This window comes from Triturus cristatus, chromosome 2_2, assembly GCF_964204655.1.
Source record: "Triturus cristatus chromosome 2_2, aTriCri1.1, whole genome shotgun sequence".
NCBI classification, from domain to species: Eukaryota; Metazoa; Chordata; class Amphibia; order Caudata; family Salamandridae; genus Triturus; species Triturus cristatus.
Window position 1 is genome coordinate 1,041,244,884 of NC_140582.1, and position 14,556 is coordinate 1,041,259,439.

The 14,556-nt window shown below is 50.4% G+C and overlaps 1 protein-coding gene across 2 annotated transcripts in view; it reads right to left on the reverse strand.

Annotated features, from left to right (window-relative positions):
• Window positions 1–14,556, reverse strand: part of HTT (huntingtin) — a 2,065,683-nt gene that overhangs the window by 1,240,552 nt on the left and 810,575 nt on the right. The gene's annotated exons all lie outside the window — the stretch shown is intronic.

A 14,556-nucleotide genomic window follows, 5' to 3' on the forward strand; every position in this document is an offset into this window, starting at 1 on the left:
CTTTGGCTGAAAACACCAGGTCAAACCTCCAGGATACCATGGAAGTGATCAACTTATTGGATGGGATGGTCTTTGATCCAGAAACCCGAATCCTGGTCACCATGGATATCGTGTCATTGTATACTAGTATTCCACAACGCCCTGCTCTGGGAGTAATACAGAAGGCACTGGACACAAGACCACATCAGTCACTGATCCCAATGGAATGTATCCTCCAATTGCTGGAGATTGCCATGATGAAGAATTTCTTCTTTTTTCAAGGAGAGTACCTTTTGCAGACCAAGGGAGTTGCGATGCAGCAGCTTCGCCCCGGATCTGGCAATTCTGTTCATGGACAACTTTGAAGAAGAGTTAATTTATAGTAAACTCAATCCATTCAGGAATACGGTGACACACTGGAAATGGTACATTGATGATGTGCTTTCAATATGGACTGGCAGCTCGACGGATCTTCAGAAATTCCAAGACTGGATCAATGGTAGATCCAACTATATTAATTTACCATCCACTGGGATAAACATACAATCGACTTCCTGGACATATCCATTAAAGTCAACAATTAACATCTATACACCACCCTGCATAGAAAATCGGCAGAGAGAAACACACTATTAAGATACGGGAGCCACCACCCAAGAAGAATGCGAGATAACCTGCCTTTTGTCCAGTTCCTCAGGATCAGGAGGAACTGTTCATGTAAGGAAGATTACTTTGACGAGTCTGATGACCTCATCAATTGATTAGTGGAACGTGGCTACCCCAGAAGGTTGGTGAAACGTGCAAGGAAGCAGGAATGGTTCAACCAGAGGGACTCACTACTGACGCCCAAAAAACGCTCCACGGACACCCTGGATAGGATGACCTGCGTCACAACATACAACACGAAGAGCAATGAAATCAAACACATTGTGAATAGACATTGGAAAATTGTTGCAGACGATTTGGAGATACCTAATCCTCCGATGCACTCTTTCAAAAAAGGCAAGAACATTAGAGACTGTGTGGTTAGATCACTCCTTGACACACCACCACAGCCCATCATTCAAACCTTGTGGCAGTTTCCGGAGATTACAGGTCACTACAAATGTGGCAAATGTAAAACCTGCAAACTTACCATGGAAACCAAACACTTTTGTTACCAACAACACAAGATTGACTTAAAAGCGCACACAAATTGCAACACGTCTAACGTTATCTATGCTATCCTCTACGAAAAAATCTACATTGGCCAAACTAGACAGAAGGTCAAGGCACTAATATTGCAACATTGCAGCAGGGTCAAGTGCGGCACCGCTGGGGCTCGTCTGGTGGAGCACTTTCAATCTCTGGGCCATCAACCAGAATCCATAAGGTGGGTGGTCCTCGAAAAAGTCACTTTGGGAATCTGTGGTGGTGATTTGGATTCCACTGTCCAAAATGGTCTAAATGAACTGGATGCAACATATGCGCAACTTTCCTGTCTAAGTAATGACTCATATGCACATCCATTTCAATACTGGAAATGATCACACACAGGGTTTATTTCCAGTAAGTCTACAAAATAGTCCAAAACACTGCGCTACCCTTTCTCTGCGGCCACCATCAGGGGTTCTGGCGTACTAACCTTTGGTTCTAACAGTGTTGTAGTTAGGAGTAGGCCCCACAACCACACTTACAACTACAGTATCACAACGTCATACTTTGTTATGATAGCCTCTGCAAACCTTGTGTGTGTGTGTGTATATGTGTCATTTGTGCGAAGGAACGTCAACGTGTTGCACATTATTTTGTATTTTTTCATGATACACTTTATTGATTGGTTGTTTAGCTAGCTCGATGCACTGGTGGGCTTCATTCGTAATGTATCCGCAATATTACATTTGTATGTATATGAAAACCTCCGCTAAACCCTACATTAATGTATATGCGTTCGCTTAACATGTAAATTTCATCTTGTGCATCATTGAGATTAGAGTGTGCGCAGATACGCTTTGTGCATCCATTCATGCTGCCTGATCGATATGACAGGAGGGCCAGGAAGTAATCACACGCACGTCATTCTGCTGTAAAAAAATATTATCATAGTCGGCATCTAGCGCCTTTACCTCCGACGCGCCTACGTGCACATTTTTCGACAATTTTATGAGGGCTCCGATACCGTGACAGGCTGCTACTTGGATTTGGACCAGAGCTACCGTCACGTATGTGCCGCGCATTTTTGTGACACTTTCTACAGTCCCGACCAACTCGTTGTTACGGAGACACTGTTTATACCTTGAGTTTGCTCTCCTTAAATCAATAACCAGGCCTTCATGGCTTTACAGTGTCGGAATTCTGCTTGTAATGCACCTTACAGTCTGCATGCTACGAAGCCATTAATTAGACCACAAATCAGTTTTTGTCCCGCTCATTAATGCTGATACACAAACTAGGCCTTCATATTCACTGTAATGGAATGGTTTTCTGCCACCACTACCGCTATGAACCGGACACTAGCTCGCTTGCTCAAATTAACTCCATTGCACTGGGCACTTGAGCTACTTAACATGGGTTTTAATCACAACCCTTATTTCTTTGCAGGTTACTTAACAACCCTTTTTCAGATTCAACAGTGTACTTTGGACCTCCATTTGTGTGACGTGGTCACTTCATTTCTCTCACAGTGAGTCTCCCACAGTGAGTTGTAACGCTCTGAATACGCATTCACGTTACTGGTCCTTCATGTAGGCATTTTTTGTTTTTTCTTCCGTCTCTGACACTCTAGGAGCTTACGGCCCTACTTTTACGTCACAGCCGGATTCACCGTGCTGTTTTACATTGGTAATTACCTTTAAGTTTTTTTGATACCCGATTCCTTCTGCTCCCTTCACCAGACTAATGCTTGACAATTAATTGCTTTCAGGTGCTTGCGTCCCCCCTTCACAAGTCCCCTATGGTCCTGATGAAGACCCCCCCCCCCCCAATAAGGCGGAAATTACCTTTATGTTTTTTAGAGGTCGAAACTTCGACAGTTGTGTTTTTTTATGTCAAACACAGGCAACAGAGATCGTGTATCTGTACCTACTGTGTCTTGAAAATAGCATTTCAAACTTAAATAAGTGGGTAGTTGATGCGCTTGATTTTCTTGCTTTCCTTCGAAAGTAATTAAGTCACATAGATCTCTTCCTTCCGCTCCCTGGTTCTCGGAGGAGCTCAGATCCAAGAAATCGGAACGCAAAAAATTAGAGCGCAGCTGGAGACTAAATTATTCCATGGCCAGTAAAGCAGATTATCGCGCGGCACTCAAAGAGTATCGTAAACTTCTTATTGGACATAAAAGAGATTTTCTTGTCAATCGCATTCACAGTGCTAAAAACTCTTCGAGAGAAATTTTTAAAATAGTGAAATCTTTTACTGATCCGTCAGCTCTTTCCCTCACTCATCCCCCATCACAGAAGCTTTGTAATAGTCTCTCTAAGTTTTTCGAAGAAAAAATTGATTTGATCTATGCCTCCTTCCCTGAACCTCGGGAGACGCTCCTGCAACCTGGGGATGACTATTTGAGATCGACCCCCATCTCTGTCCTATCAGAATTTGCTGAGGTTTCCATTGATGCCTCTCTTCTTGAACTGCAGAAGTGTAAATCTGGCTCGCCAAGTGATCCCTTGCCAGCTAAACAATAGAGCGCTTTGGCAGAACTTCTCAATCCCTATTTGAATGATATATGGAACTCTTCACTTTGACAGGCCATTTACCCTGCAGTCTGGAAGCATGCTTTTCTTTTACCTATTCTAAAAAAACGTGAATGCACATCCTGAAATTACCATTAACTATAGACCCATCTTGTTGGTTCCTGCTCCGGCTAAGGTCTTGGAGAAACTAGTTTATCAACAATTGGCTGGCTATGTTGAGAATAATAATCTCCTTTATGACTCGCAATCTGGCTTCCGTCCCGGCTATAGCACGGAAACAGCTTTGATTGAGATGGCTGATGCTGTACGCTGGGCGGTGGATTGACGTTCTAAGGCGGTTTGGGTGCTGCTAGATCTATCTGCAGCATTCGACACCGTCTCCCATCCTATTCTTCTGAAGCGGCTTAGAGATATTGGCATCCAGGGTGTTGTGTTGAAGTGGATATCATCTTTTTTATCTGATCGCAAACAACAAGTTCGGACGCATCCTTTCACCTCTCCTATTAAACCCCTTAAGTGGGGTGTGCCTCAGAGCTCTGCCCTGAGCCCGCTCCTTTTTAATATCTATTTGACCCCCTTGGCGAAATTGATTGCAAATACTGGGATCAAAATTATATCCTATGCGGATGATACCCAGCTTTTGTTCACCTTTCGGGATGCTCACACCGCCACTTTCGATCCGCTAAAAGAATGTTTGAAAAATATTGCGATCTGGATGGATCAGAATTTTTTTTAACTTAATGCTGACAAGACTGAGATCTTGTTTTTTAATCAACTGTCTCCCCGCTCTTCGAGCCTGTGGCGGCAGGATGAATTGGGCTCTGCTCCCCTTCCCAAGGACTCAAGAACCTAGGTGTTAGATGGGACAAATATATGTCCTGTCTACACAGGTTCAAACGGTGTCGGCCGCTTGTTTCGGCAAAATCAAAATCATTAAAAAATTTGTCAATTATCTGCCCAATGCTACTTGTAAAACGGTGGTTCATGCACTGATAACTTCCCATTTGGATTGCGCCAATGGGCTTTACCTGGGTCTTTCACTTGGCCTGATGCGTAGACTGCAGACAGTTCAAAATGCGGCAGCTCGGCTGATTTGCAGGGCTCCTCTACTTCATCACATCACCCCATACTTGCGACAACTTCATTGGCTACCCATTGTCAAACGTATCTAATTTAAGGCTTTGACCTTAGCCTACCGAGCCAGTAAAGGTAAAGGCCCATTATATTTAAGAAAGAGACTTGGGGGGCGTGGCTAACTGCCGACGGGAATGGCCGCTCGGTAGTTTCACTCCGTAGCGCCACTCCCGCAATATCCGTCGAAACGACTCCTTTGCTGGCCTACCCTCTGCCCCGAAGCCGGTGACCTGCTGTAGGGGGGCCCACGGGTCCCCGGGCCGAGTTTGGCGAGGATCGGAGCCGGGGCGGGGACGGAGCTCCGAGGGCCCTGAAGGCTGATAGCCCCTGACTGGCGGCGGTGCCGCGAGGCGCGGCCGGCGCGCTACGCAAGCCCGGGGCTGCGGCCTGGTCCGGCGCCCGAGACGGCGAGGCGAGGCGAGGGGAGTACGCTCGGCGGGGGAATCCTCCTCCACAGTACAAAGGGCGGCGGCGGTCAAACGCTCCCGCTGCAACGACGATCTACATGTCTCATCGGAAGTAAGGGGCCACAATCGGTGATGCACTGGCAGGCTGGGGATTGCTCGTTGGAGTCGGCCTAGGAGGTGGAGGTGAGTGGCGGCTGGAGAGGGGAGAGAGTGACGCTGGGACCCCGAGTGAGGCGCCAAACGGAGAGAATACGGACCCTGTAGGGGTGGAATAATACTAGTGACTGCCACTCGCCCACCCCACCTCTGAACTACTGCCACAACGGAGCTGCTGAGGGGCCCTAGGGCGGAGCGGAGGAAGGACGGCGGCGGGCCAGCGGTGGAACTCCCGCAGGTGAGGGCTATCGGGCCGGAGCCGAGGCTGCCCCAACGGGATAAGTGTTCGCACTGGAGGGAGAGCTCCTGAAGCAGGACGAGGGGCCAGACGGAGAAACCCGGGGGCTGCCCTCGGACGTAGTAAAAGACCCCATCGACGGCTGGCACCGGATACCGCAGAAGGGAGAAGACAGGCCCCTAGGTCGGCGGTCCAGCCGCCGTGCCCGACAGACGGGGGACCCTCCGTGCGGGAGTGAGAAGGAGGAGCTAGCAGTGAAAGCGGGTTGGGACCCCTCAGGCTGAGGACCGCAGCGAGGTCGCCCGGACGCATTTAGGGTCCACGTCAGCCAGGTCTCACCCCCGAGTGGGGTGCCTCCCGTGAAAACCAACAGGCCGAGTGGGGACTCTTACTGCTGGCGGCGGCGACTAGCGGGGGCGCCCAGACCTCCGAAGAGGACCTCGGAATCTGAAAACATGGCGAGGGAGAATCGACACGGTAGCCACGGAGGTGACGCTGATCTGCGAGAACATGAAGAAATTGACCGAGAGAATGGGGTCGGTGGAAAGTACCACCAAACAACTAGTCACTGACACAGCTCAGCTCAAGGAACAGGTCAAGGTGCTTAGCTCTGCCCACGAGGCGATGGCCTTGCAGCTGGACGATTATGAAGGATGAATGCGCAGAAATAATATTCGCATTATTGGGGTACCGGAGCGGGCGGAGGGGCAAGCGGTAGACCTGTTTGTCGAAGACTTGGTCCTCAAACGTCTGCAACCGAGGGGACTCTCTAAATGCTTCACTATCGAGAGAGCTCACCGGGTACCCAGGGGCCGTCCGAAGCCGGGGGCACCACCAAGGCCATTGCTGGCAAGAGTGTTTAACTTCCGTGATCATGATGTTATACTGCAGACGGCAAGGGCAGCCCCACCGCTCACGTTGGAGAACAGTCAGATCAGGTTCTTTCCGGACTTCACACTGAGAGTACAGAAGCAGAGGCGAGGCTTTCTTGAGGTCAGGCGGGCGCTTCGAGAACAAGAACTTCCCAGCCAAACTACGGGTGGAAGCAAACGGTAAATCGTGGTTCTTCACCCGACCGGAGGAGGCTTGGGAATGGCTTGATGGGTGGCGCAAAGTTGAGAAGAAAAAAAGTCATAAGACATCATCGCCGGCGGATGATGAAGCGGACTGGCGCCAACACCGGCGCCCCAGGGTGCATTCTGATTCGAACCAACAGGAGCCGGAGGGAGGGTGCCAATCGGGCGCCGGGTGAGACTGGTTTTGGTTTGCCTATCTAACTCTGGGCGCTCGGGGGTTACTGGGAAAGGCGACATTGGTGCAAGAAAGCCCTGCAAGGAAGGACCTGCCTACATAGGGCTGCTTGGGGGTGGCCTGTAGCTGATACACGGGGGACATAAACGTCATTGACTTGTTGGGCTGGAAGCCCACCTAACGTGGACTGAACTGCTCCTTATGAGCCTGGGCCAGCAACGGTTTAAAATATGTATATCAAAGATGGCACAGGGGGATCGCAAGGGGGGGGGGGAAACCGGGCCGGAACCAAATCAGCCTTACATGAAGTCGGGGCGGGGGGCGGGTAGGGGAGGAGGAGTGCGTAACTGACTAATGACTGCACAGGGAGTGGGGTTACTTGCGTTCCCTAGAGTTGTTTGTGGGGGGGCGACAGGCACTCTGCAGGTTGGGGGGGGCGGGCAGTTCTGGTCCCGCTATGCAGGGAAGCAGGGAGGGGGGTTTGTTTTCAAGGCGTGAGTTACAGGGGAGTTTGGTCAGTTGGGGGGGAAGCGGGGGGTGGGGTGGGTTGGCGGAATGGAGTGACAGTATTTATCGATTTGAAACTAGTGGTTGTTATGTTCAGTTGACAACGGAAATCAATCGACGTTTAAGAGATACTATGGAATGTCCAGTAGGTACGCAATTCACTTCACGAATGAGAACCAGCCATAGCGGTCCCCTGAGGCAGGTCGATCAGTCACGACCAGACACTTATGGTAATAGGGAAAGGGTTTAGACTTGTAACCTGGAACGTCAATGGGCTGGGGGACCAGATTAAAAGGGGAGTGGTGTTGCAGTATGTCCATCGCCAGGGGCTAGATATGGTACTCTTACAGGAGACCCATTTACATGGAAATTCGTGTAGGGCCTTAGACAGGAAGGGATACCGCATGTTGGCACACTCGGGTTTCACTACTGGCTCTAGAGGTGTAGGAATACTCCTGAAGAAAACCTGTCCCTATATTCACCAAAGGACCTGGACTGATCAACTAGGGAGATACATAGCCTGCACAGGCAAGTGGGAAGGTAGAGTTCTCAACATAGTTTCAGATTATGCACCCCCTGGCCTACAGCGCACGACATTGTCAGACGTTTGCTTCTAAACCTTCCAATGGGCACACTAGTGGTAGGGGGCGACTTTAACTTGACGATAGACTGATTAGTGGATAGATCCCCCCTAGACGTGACCCAGCACGTGGTTCCCAGTTGCGAGATTTCGTCGAGGCCCTGGGGTTGGTGGACGTCTGGAGGTGGGCGCATGTCAGGGACACACACTTCACATTTCAATTGGGGGTCCACGGGAGTCAATAGAATAGACTACCTATTTACACATGCACACCATGTCCAGGATTTTTCGGACTCGCGGTGTCTGGCGCGGGGCATCTTGGACCACTCCCCGGTGAGCACGGTCCTGGGTGTGCGGCACCCGTCGCAGCCGGGCCCCATCCGGATACCACCTTGGGCACTAAAGGTCCCTCATATCAGGGAAACTCTGAGGGCGGAGACGGAATACTATTTCGCAGAAAATACTGGTTCGGTCACATCAGCGGTTACATTATGGGGAGCATATGGCACGGTTATCAAGGGGAGGGCGCTGTCGGTAATTGCTGGCCACAGGGCAGAGCGCCGAAGGAGAGCTCAGGAGTTGGAGGCAGACATCCTTCTGTCAAGAATTCCTGTCATGCGAGGGGAGGAAAACGGTAACCAGCGAAAACGGACTACATCTCCCAGGATGCTTAGCGGTTGAGAGGTTATGTAAACAGGAGAGCTGTTACATAACTCAAGGAAAACACGCCCTTATGTAAACAGGAGAGCTGTTACATAACTCAAGGAAAACACGCCCTATAAAGGGAGGAACCGGGAGGTACAACGCTGTCGGATATTGTGTTTACACCGACGTACCTGCTTAGTGAAGAGCAGTGTTCCGGAGTGGTGCTCCAGTAAGGCAAGAACGGAGGTAGGTTGAGTCGTTACTCCCTGGGCCGTGTCTTGCCCCATCGTCACCTGTGAAGGACCCGGAAGCTCTACCGGATAACCATTGAGCTTCGCTTTTTGACTCGGCTGAGTCAAAGCGCAGTGGCGCTTTTGCTGGTTGGAGTCGTAACTCCCAGCCCGACCAGAGATACAGGGACTGCCAGCTGTAACGCACACCAGGAGGTGTTTGCCGCGTTACAGACTCGGAAGTCCACAGGATCGATCGAGCGGCTGCTCTCGGTTCAGTCTTCTTTGCTTGTGATTGGGGTATCGGTGACGCATCACCAGGAGGTGACTCCGCGTCCCGGTGCAGTCTGAGGAAGAGGTTGAGCGGCTGCTCCCTTCAGGTAGTTTCCCTGACTCCTCGATTCTCCCCAACACTCTTCGTGCCCCTCACAGCCTACCGATTGGCATTGTCGGCCATTTCATTTCTGCCCTCTGTTGGCATACGCCGGGATCGGCGTATATGCAGAGGACGGTTAGGACCATCCGTGCTGTGGGCTGGTAACGTACTTAGCCTGGAGGATTCCAGTGACTATAACCTTTGTTTATTCCTAGTATTATTTTTGCCTTCATTAAAATAACTAAACCTTCACAAGTGGTTGCGTTCTCATTATCGTGTCTGTTAAACGATCCTGAGACGTTCAGGGCGTTACACCTTCGTCTCGAGGGTGTGAACGCCCTAGTCCCGGAGGAAGACACTCAACATCTATTGAACATAAAACGACAAGCCTACAAACAGCTATAACTAGAGGACGCAAATTGGAAACTGTTGGCCAGCCGGCATCGGATTAATGAGCAAGGGGAGCGTACAGGAAAGCTATTGGCTGGAGCGGAGGGAACAGGCATCACGTTGGGTGCGTGCACTCAAAGGGGTTGAGGACATTCAGATCACAGATCCACGGGAGATCGCTGAAACATTTGCCCGACATTACAAATCAGTCTATGAAGCCCCGGAGGCCTCCCAGGCGACGTGGGCGGCAGACCTTCTGGCCACTATCGAGGTTAGGGGTCTGTCTGAGCAGGACAGTAGGGCATTAGAGGCTGAGTTGTCCACTGAGGAAGTCCATAAGGCGATACAAGATGTCCGGTCCGGAAAAGCAGCAGGCCCCAACGGCATCCCGATAGAGTTACTTAAGCCTATGGCCTCTTCGTTGCCACCCCACCTGCTCAACCTCTATAATGAAAGCTGCGAGCTTGCCCTTCTACCAGAAGATGTCCGAGAAGCCGCTATTGTGGTCATCCACAAACCCGGTAAGCCAGTCGACGAGTGTCAGTCATACAGGCCTATTTCTCTGATCGCCATAGAGGTAAAGATATTGGCCAAGCTACTGGCGAACCGACTACTCCCTTATTTGCCTGACTTGATCCATCCGGACCAGTCTGGATTCATGCCTGGACGGAATACAGCACGTAATCTGCGCCGGGTCAACAGGGTGATGGGGCGGGTGCATACCCTTGAGGAGGAGACCATACTGCTGGTGCTCGACGCGAGTATGGCGTTTGACACCGTGGCATGGGAATACCTGTTCGCAGTCCTGGACCGAATTGGATTCGGCCCCAAATTCAAGAGATGGATTCAGCTGCTCTATTCGCAACCTAGGGCACACATCTTGGTGAATAACCATCGATCCTCCTCCTTCCCCCTTGGCCGGGGCACCAGGCAGGGCTGCCCACTGTCACCCCTGCTTTTTGCTCTGGTTCTGGAGCCATTGGCAGTTTGGATAAGGGGGGATCCCGGGATTAGAGGCATAAGATGGACGGAGGAGCACGAGGACCGTATATCATTGTACGCTGATGATGTCTTGCTGTACCTCGCCTCCCCCGCTCGTTCGCTACGTCGGGTACTCCACATATTCCATATTTTTGGGGCACACTCTGGGTATCAAATAAACTGGTCTAAATCCCAGATGTATTCCCTTTGGGGAGAACCTCCCCGAAGTCCTCGAGGCTACTCTATCCCGGTGGCCCGCCAGGGTTTCCTCTACTTGGGGATTTTTATCACCACAGATACGGCGTTGTTCTCTGAAAGGAACCTCCAGGGGGTGTTGCGGCGGTTTCGTACGGATGTGTTACATTAGAAGACCCTCCCTCTCACATTATTGGGGAGGGCGTCCCTATACAAGATGCTAGCTCTACCGCGCTTTCTCTACGCGTTACAGAATACGCCCAATCTGGTCCCCAACTCCTATTTTACACAGATCGAGGCCGCAGTGCGTGATTTGCTATGGGACAATAAACCACCACGCATAGCAGTGGCAAAGCTAACCATGGGATGGTACGATGGGGGAATAGGTTTGCCAGACCTGCGCCAGTACTACCAGGCCTCGCAATTGACGGCCATAAACAATTGGGTGTTCGGGAGACACGACGATCCGAGCTTCCGCACGGACCATTGGCTAATGGGGAAGGGGGGATATAACAGAGCCCTATACACCAATCACAAGAAGTTAGGACTGACCGGCCCAACGGCGCGCACGGTGGAGGTGTGGCATGGGGCGCAGAAACAGATGGGATGGCGGGGACGCCTAACGAAATCAACCCCATTATGGGAACCAGACATCTTGGGGAGACTCAGTACATATGCGGGATTCAATAAGTGGGAATTGATCGGAATTTCCAAGGAGGGTCACGTGTGGGTGAAAGGGAAAAAGGCATTGTTCCCAGAACTTCAGGCCAAGTACCAGTTAGCTCCATCGGAGGGATTTCGCTATCTACAGATTAGCCATGCTATAGAATCGGCTCGACCTAAAAATGCACCCCTTCCAGATTCCTCTCCGTTGGAAGATAGGCTCTTGTTGGACCCTATGAACCGCAAGGCCATATCACTCACGTACATGTAGCTGATTAACAACCGGGGAGACCCGATGTCTAAGCTCAAAGCGGCTTGGGAGGCAGAACTTGGGGTCCTGCCTAATGAGGACTGGCGTGAGGCACTGTCCTCGCCCAGAGAAGTGGCTATCCCAATGGGTCTTCGACTGGTGAAGCTTAAAGTCCTACACAGGGTTTACTATGATGCCATTTTGTTGCACAGACTCAATAGGCGGCCAGACTCGCAGTGCCTCCGGCACTGCGCTCAGACGGGCACATTCCTCCACATCTTATGGGGCTGCCACCACATACAGAGATACTGGGTCAATGTCACCAGACAAATGGCTAGGGCATGTGGTAAGGCAATACACCCAACACCCTCATTGTGTCTGCTTAATATATGGGTAGCGACGGACCTTACGCAGATTGAGCAAGAGTGGGCCACAGGGGGATGGTGTGTAGCAAAGAGGAACATTGCCCAGCGGTGGGGAGTAGATACCACACCAAAAATGACAGAATGTGCCAAGGACATGGATCATGCCATGCTAGCGGAGAAAACGGTGTTCAAAGGGCAGGGGTGCCCACGAAAATGGCGGTGTCAGAATTGATTCTTTCTAATACATGCTTAAGTCTGCTGTTGTTATGTCGAAGTGCAATTGATTGCCACGGTGACCATTGTTTTGTTGTACCATATAACACCGGGGTCCAGTGGTCTCCCGGGTCACCCCATTGATATATAACTCTCAGCATGACAGTCACAGGAAAAAACGCTATAAGGCCGCCAGCGCAGGCCACGTCATAGCACTTTTTATGTGTTAGGAGGAGAGGGACAATATACTCTACATTGGGGGTGGGGGAGATTCAGCGTCGGCTAAACATCCTGGGATTCTGGGCTTTCTGTACAGCAGATGTGCTGCTAGACAATATGGCTAAAAGACATTCAATGTGACAAGGCCATTAGCTCAGACATTGCCGAATTCTAGTGGCTTTGCCAATGCTTGTGCCTTTGTGTTGGTAGCGGTAGGAAATGAAAATACTTTCTCTTTTTTCATAGAAGTGTGTATTTGGCTGCACAATGATTTATTGTTACTGCTGGAGGCCTTTTGAATTGTATGCCAGTGTTCACTACTCTATCCACAATGCATCCCCCCTCACAGAGGGAGCCTTGGACTGCTCTACGCTAACCCTGAAAGTAAAGTGCTACTGCTGAAGGAGTATTTGGCCCAGTTGCTTAGAATCCATAGTAGGTTGGGCTCACGGACACCAGGAGTAAAAGGCCTCAACCCCTTCCTTGCCCCATGGCTCTCAGACAGGGGCTACTAGGCAAACACTGATCAAGCACTGGGATGTTAGAGGCCTGGAACCCACTACCGACCAGCTGCTACACGCACTGCATAGTGTGGGCCATGACAGACGCTTGATTCCTTGGCTGTATGGGGCACTCGCACTTCACTAGCTTGAGGTCCTGTTGCACCACTGAAACAAATTGGAAGATTCACAGGGCAAGTGTTTCATGATACCGACTGGACCAAAGCCATATAATACCCACAAAAGAACTCAGGAATGCCCGTTTTAAATGTATCAATTCTATATACTGCATACTTAAATTAAATCCCCAGCATCCACACCTCATCCTTGCAACAGCAGTTGAAATATGCCCCGATGTAAATCGATGACCGCCAATATGCTCCACATGCGTTGGACCTGGACCAACAGTGCAGTACGATTCCATTGGGAGGCTGGATTTCTGACATCGCATGTTGTGCGAAACGCTCCGAGATATCTACGGCAAAGCACTGTCTCCTGGGCCTATTTCCACACCCCAAAACTGAAAGAGCTAGAGTTAAGATTTACAGACTTAGCTCTGCTACTAGACAAGAGGGGAATGACTATGCGGTGGAAATCAGACACGTCCCCTTCAGCCATAAGATGAAGAATACAAGTGATGAGGTGGGCGTAAGTGGGAGGCATGGCCCTTCGCACTGAGGAGAAGCAGGCTCTGCAAAAACAGCTCCTACCGATTTTGGGGGATAGGACTCTCCAAAACGTTACAGAACACACCCAAGAGGATTCCCCCCACCATAGACACTCTGATTAACATGGGCACAGGGTCTCCTGTAATGCACGGGGATCCCCGAGATGGACTCCTTCATCGTTATCGAGCTCCACTGGCTGGGCCTTACCTGCCAGCACCCTTACACTGCCCCCGATGTGACCCATGTCGCACTATTCTCTCACATGTTGCGGTTTAGGAGAGCACATGCATGTCATTGTTCTGGGGTGGTGAGTTCTCGTGGGAGGGTGGGTGGCAAGGGTTAGTTAAGTTACTCACAAAAACAGATGTTTTCTTTAGTACTACTTTGCGGACTCCTTTGATTGATCTGCAGTATTGTCTCAGCTTTGAATACAGCTATCATAATAGCTGTGCCGCATATATAATGGAACAATGTTTGTTAATTGCGAATGCTAATAAAGATATATTTTTGAAAAAGTCCTTTATGGCCAAGGAAAGGAGTACTCAGCAGAGTTCTCACAGGACTGCTATGTAATCAGAGCTGATGTCTGTCGGATAGCCAGAGGTGAAGGCACATCCCCTGAGTCTGGATCTCTTACTAGAAGGACAATCACTCTGGGCAGTGGTGGCCATATGCAGAAAGACCGGTCTGACATGCAATCATAGCCCCTACCGGGCTTCGGCAATCATAGTGACAATGTTCACTGGTCCCTGAAGGAATCCAACTAACAGATACTGCAGGTCCTCAGAACGCTCTCTTCTGGGCACACTACAGACATCTGGCCTCACTAGACCTTGATCTGACTTCCCCGCCGTTCTTTCCACATGGACAGTTGTTGAGAACTAATAGCTCCTGCTTGCTCTGCTGCGCCCAAATGGGATTGGACAACTCTGTAGAAT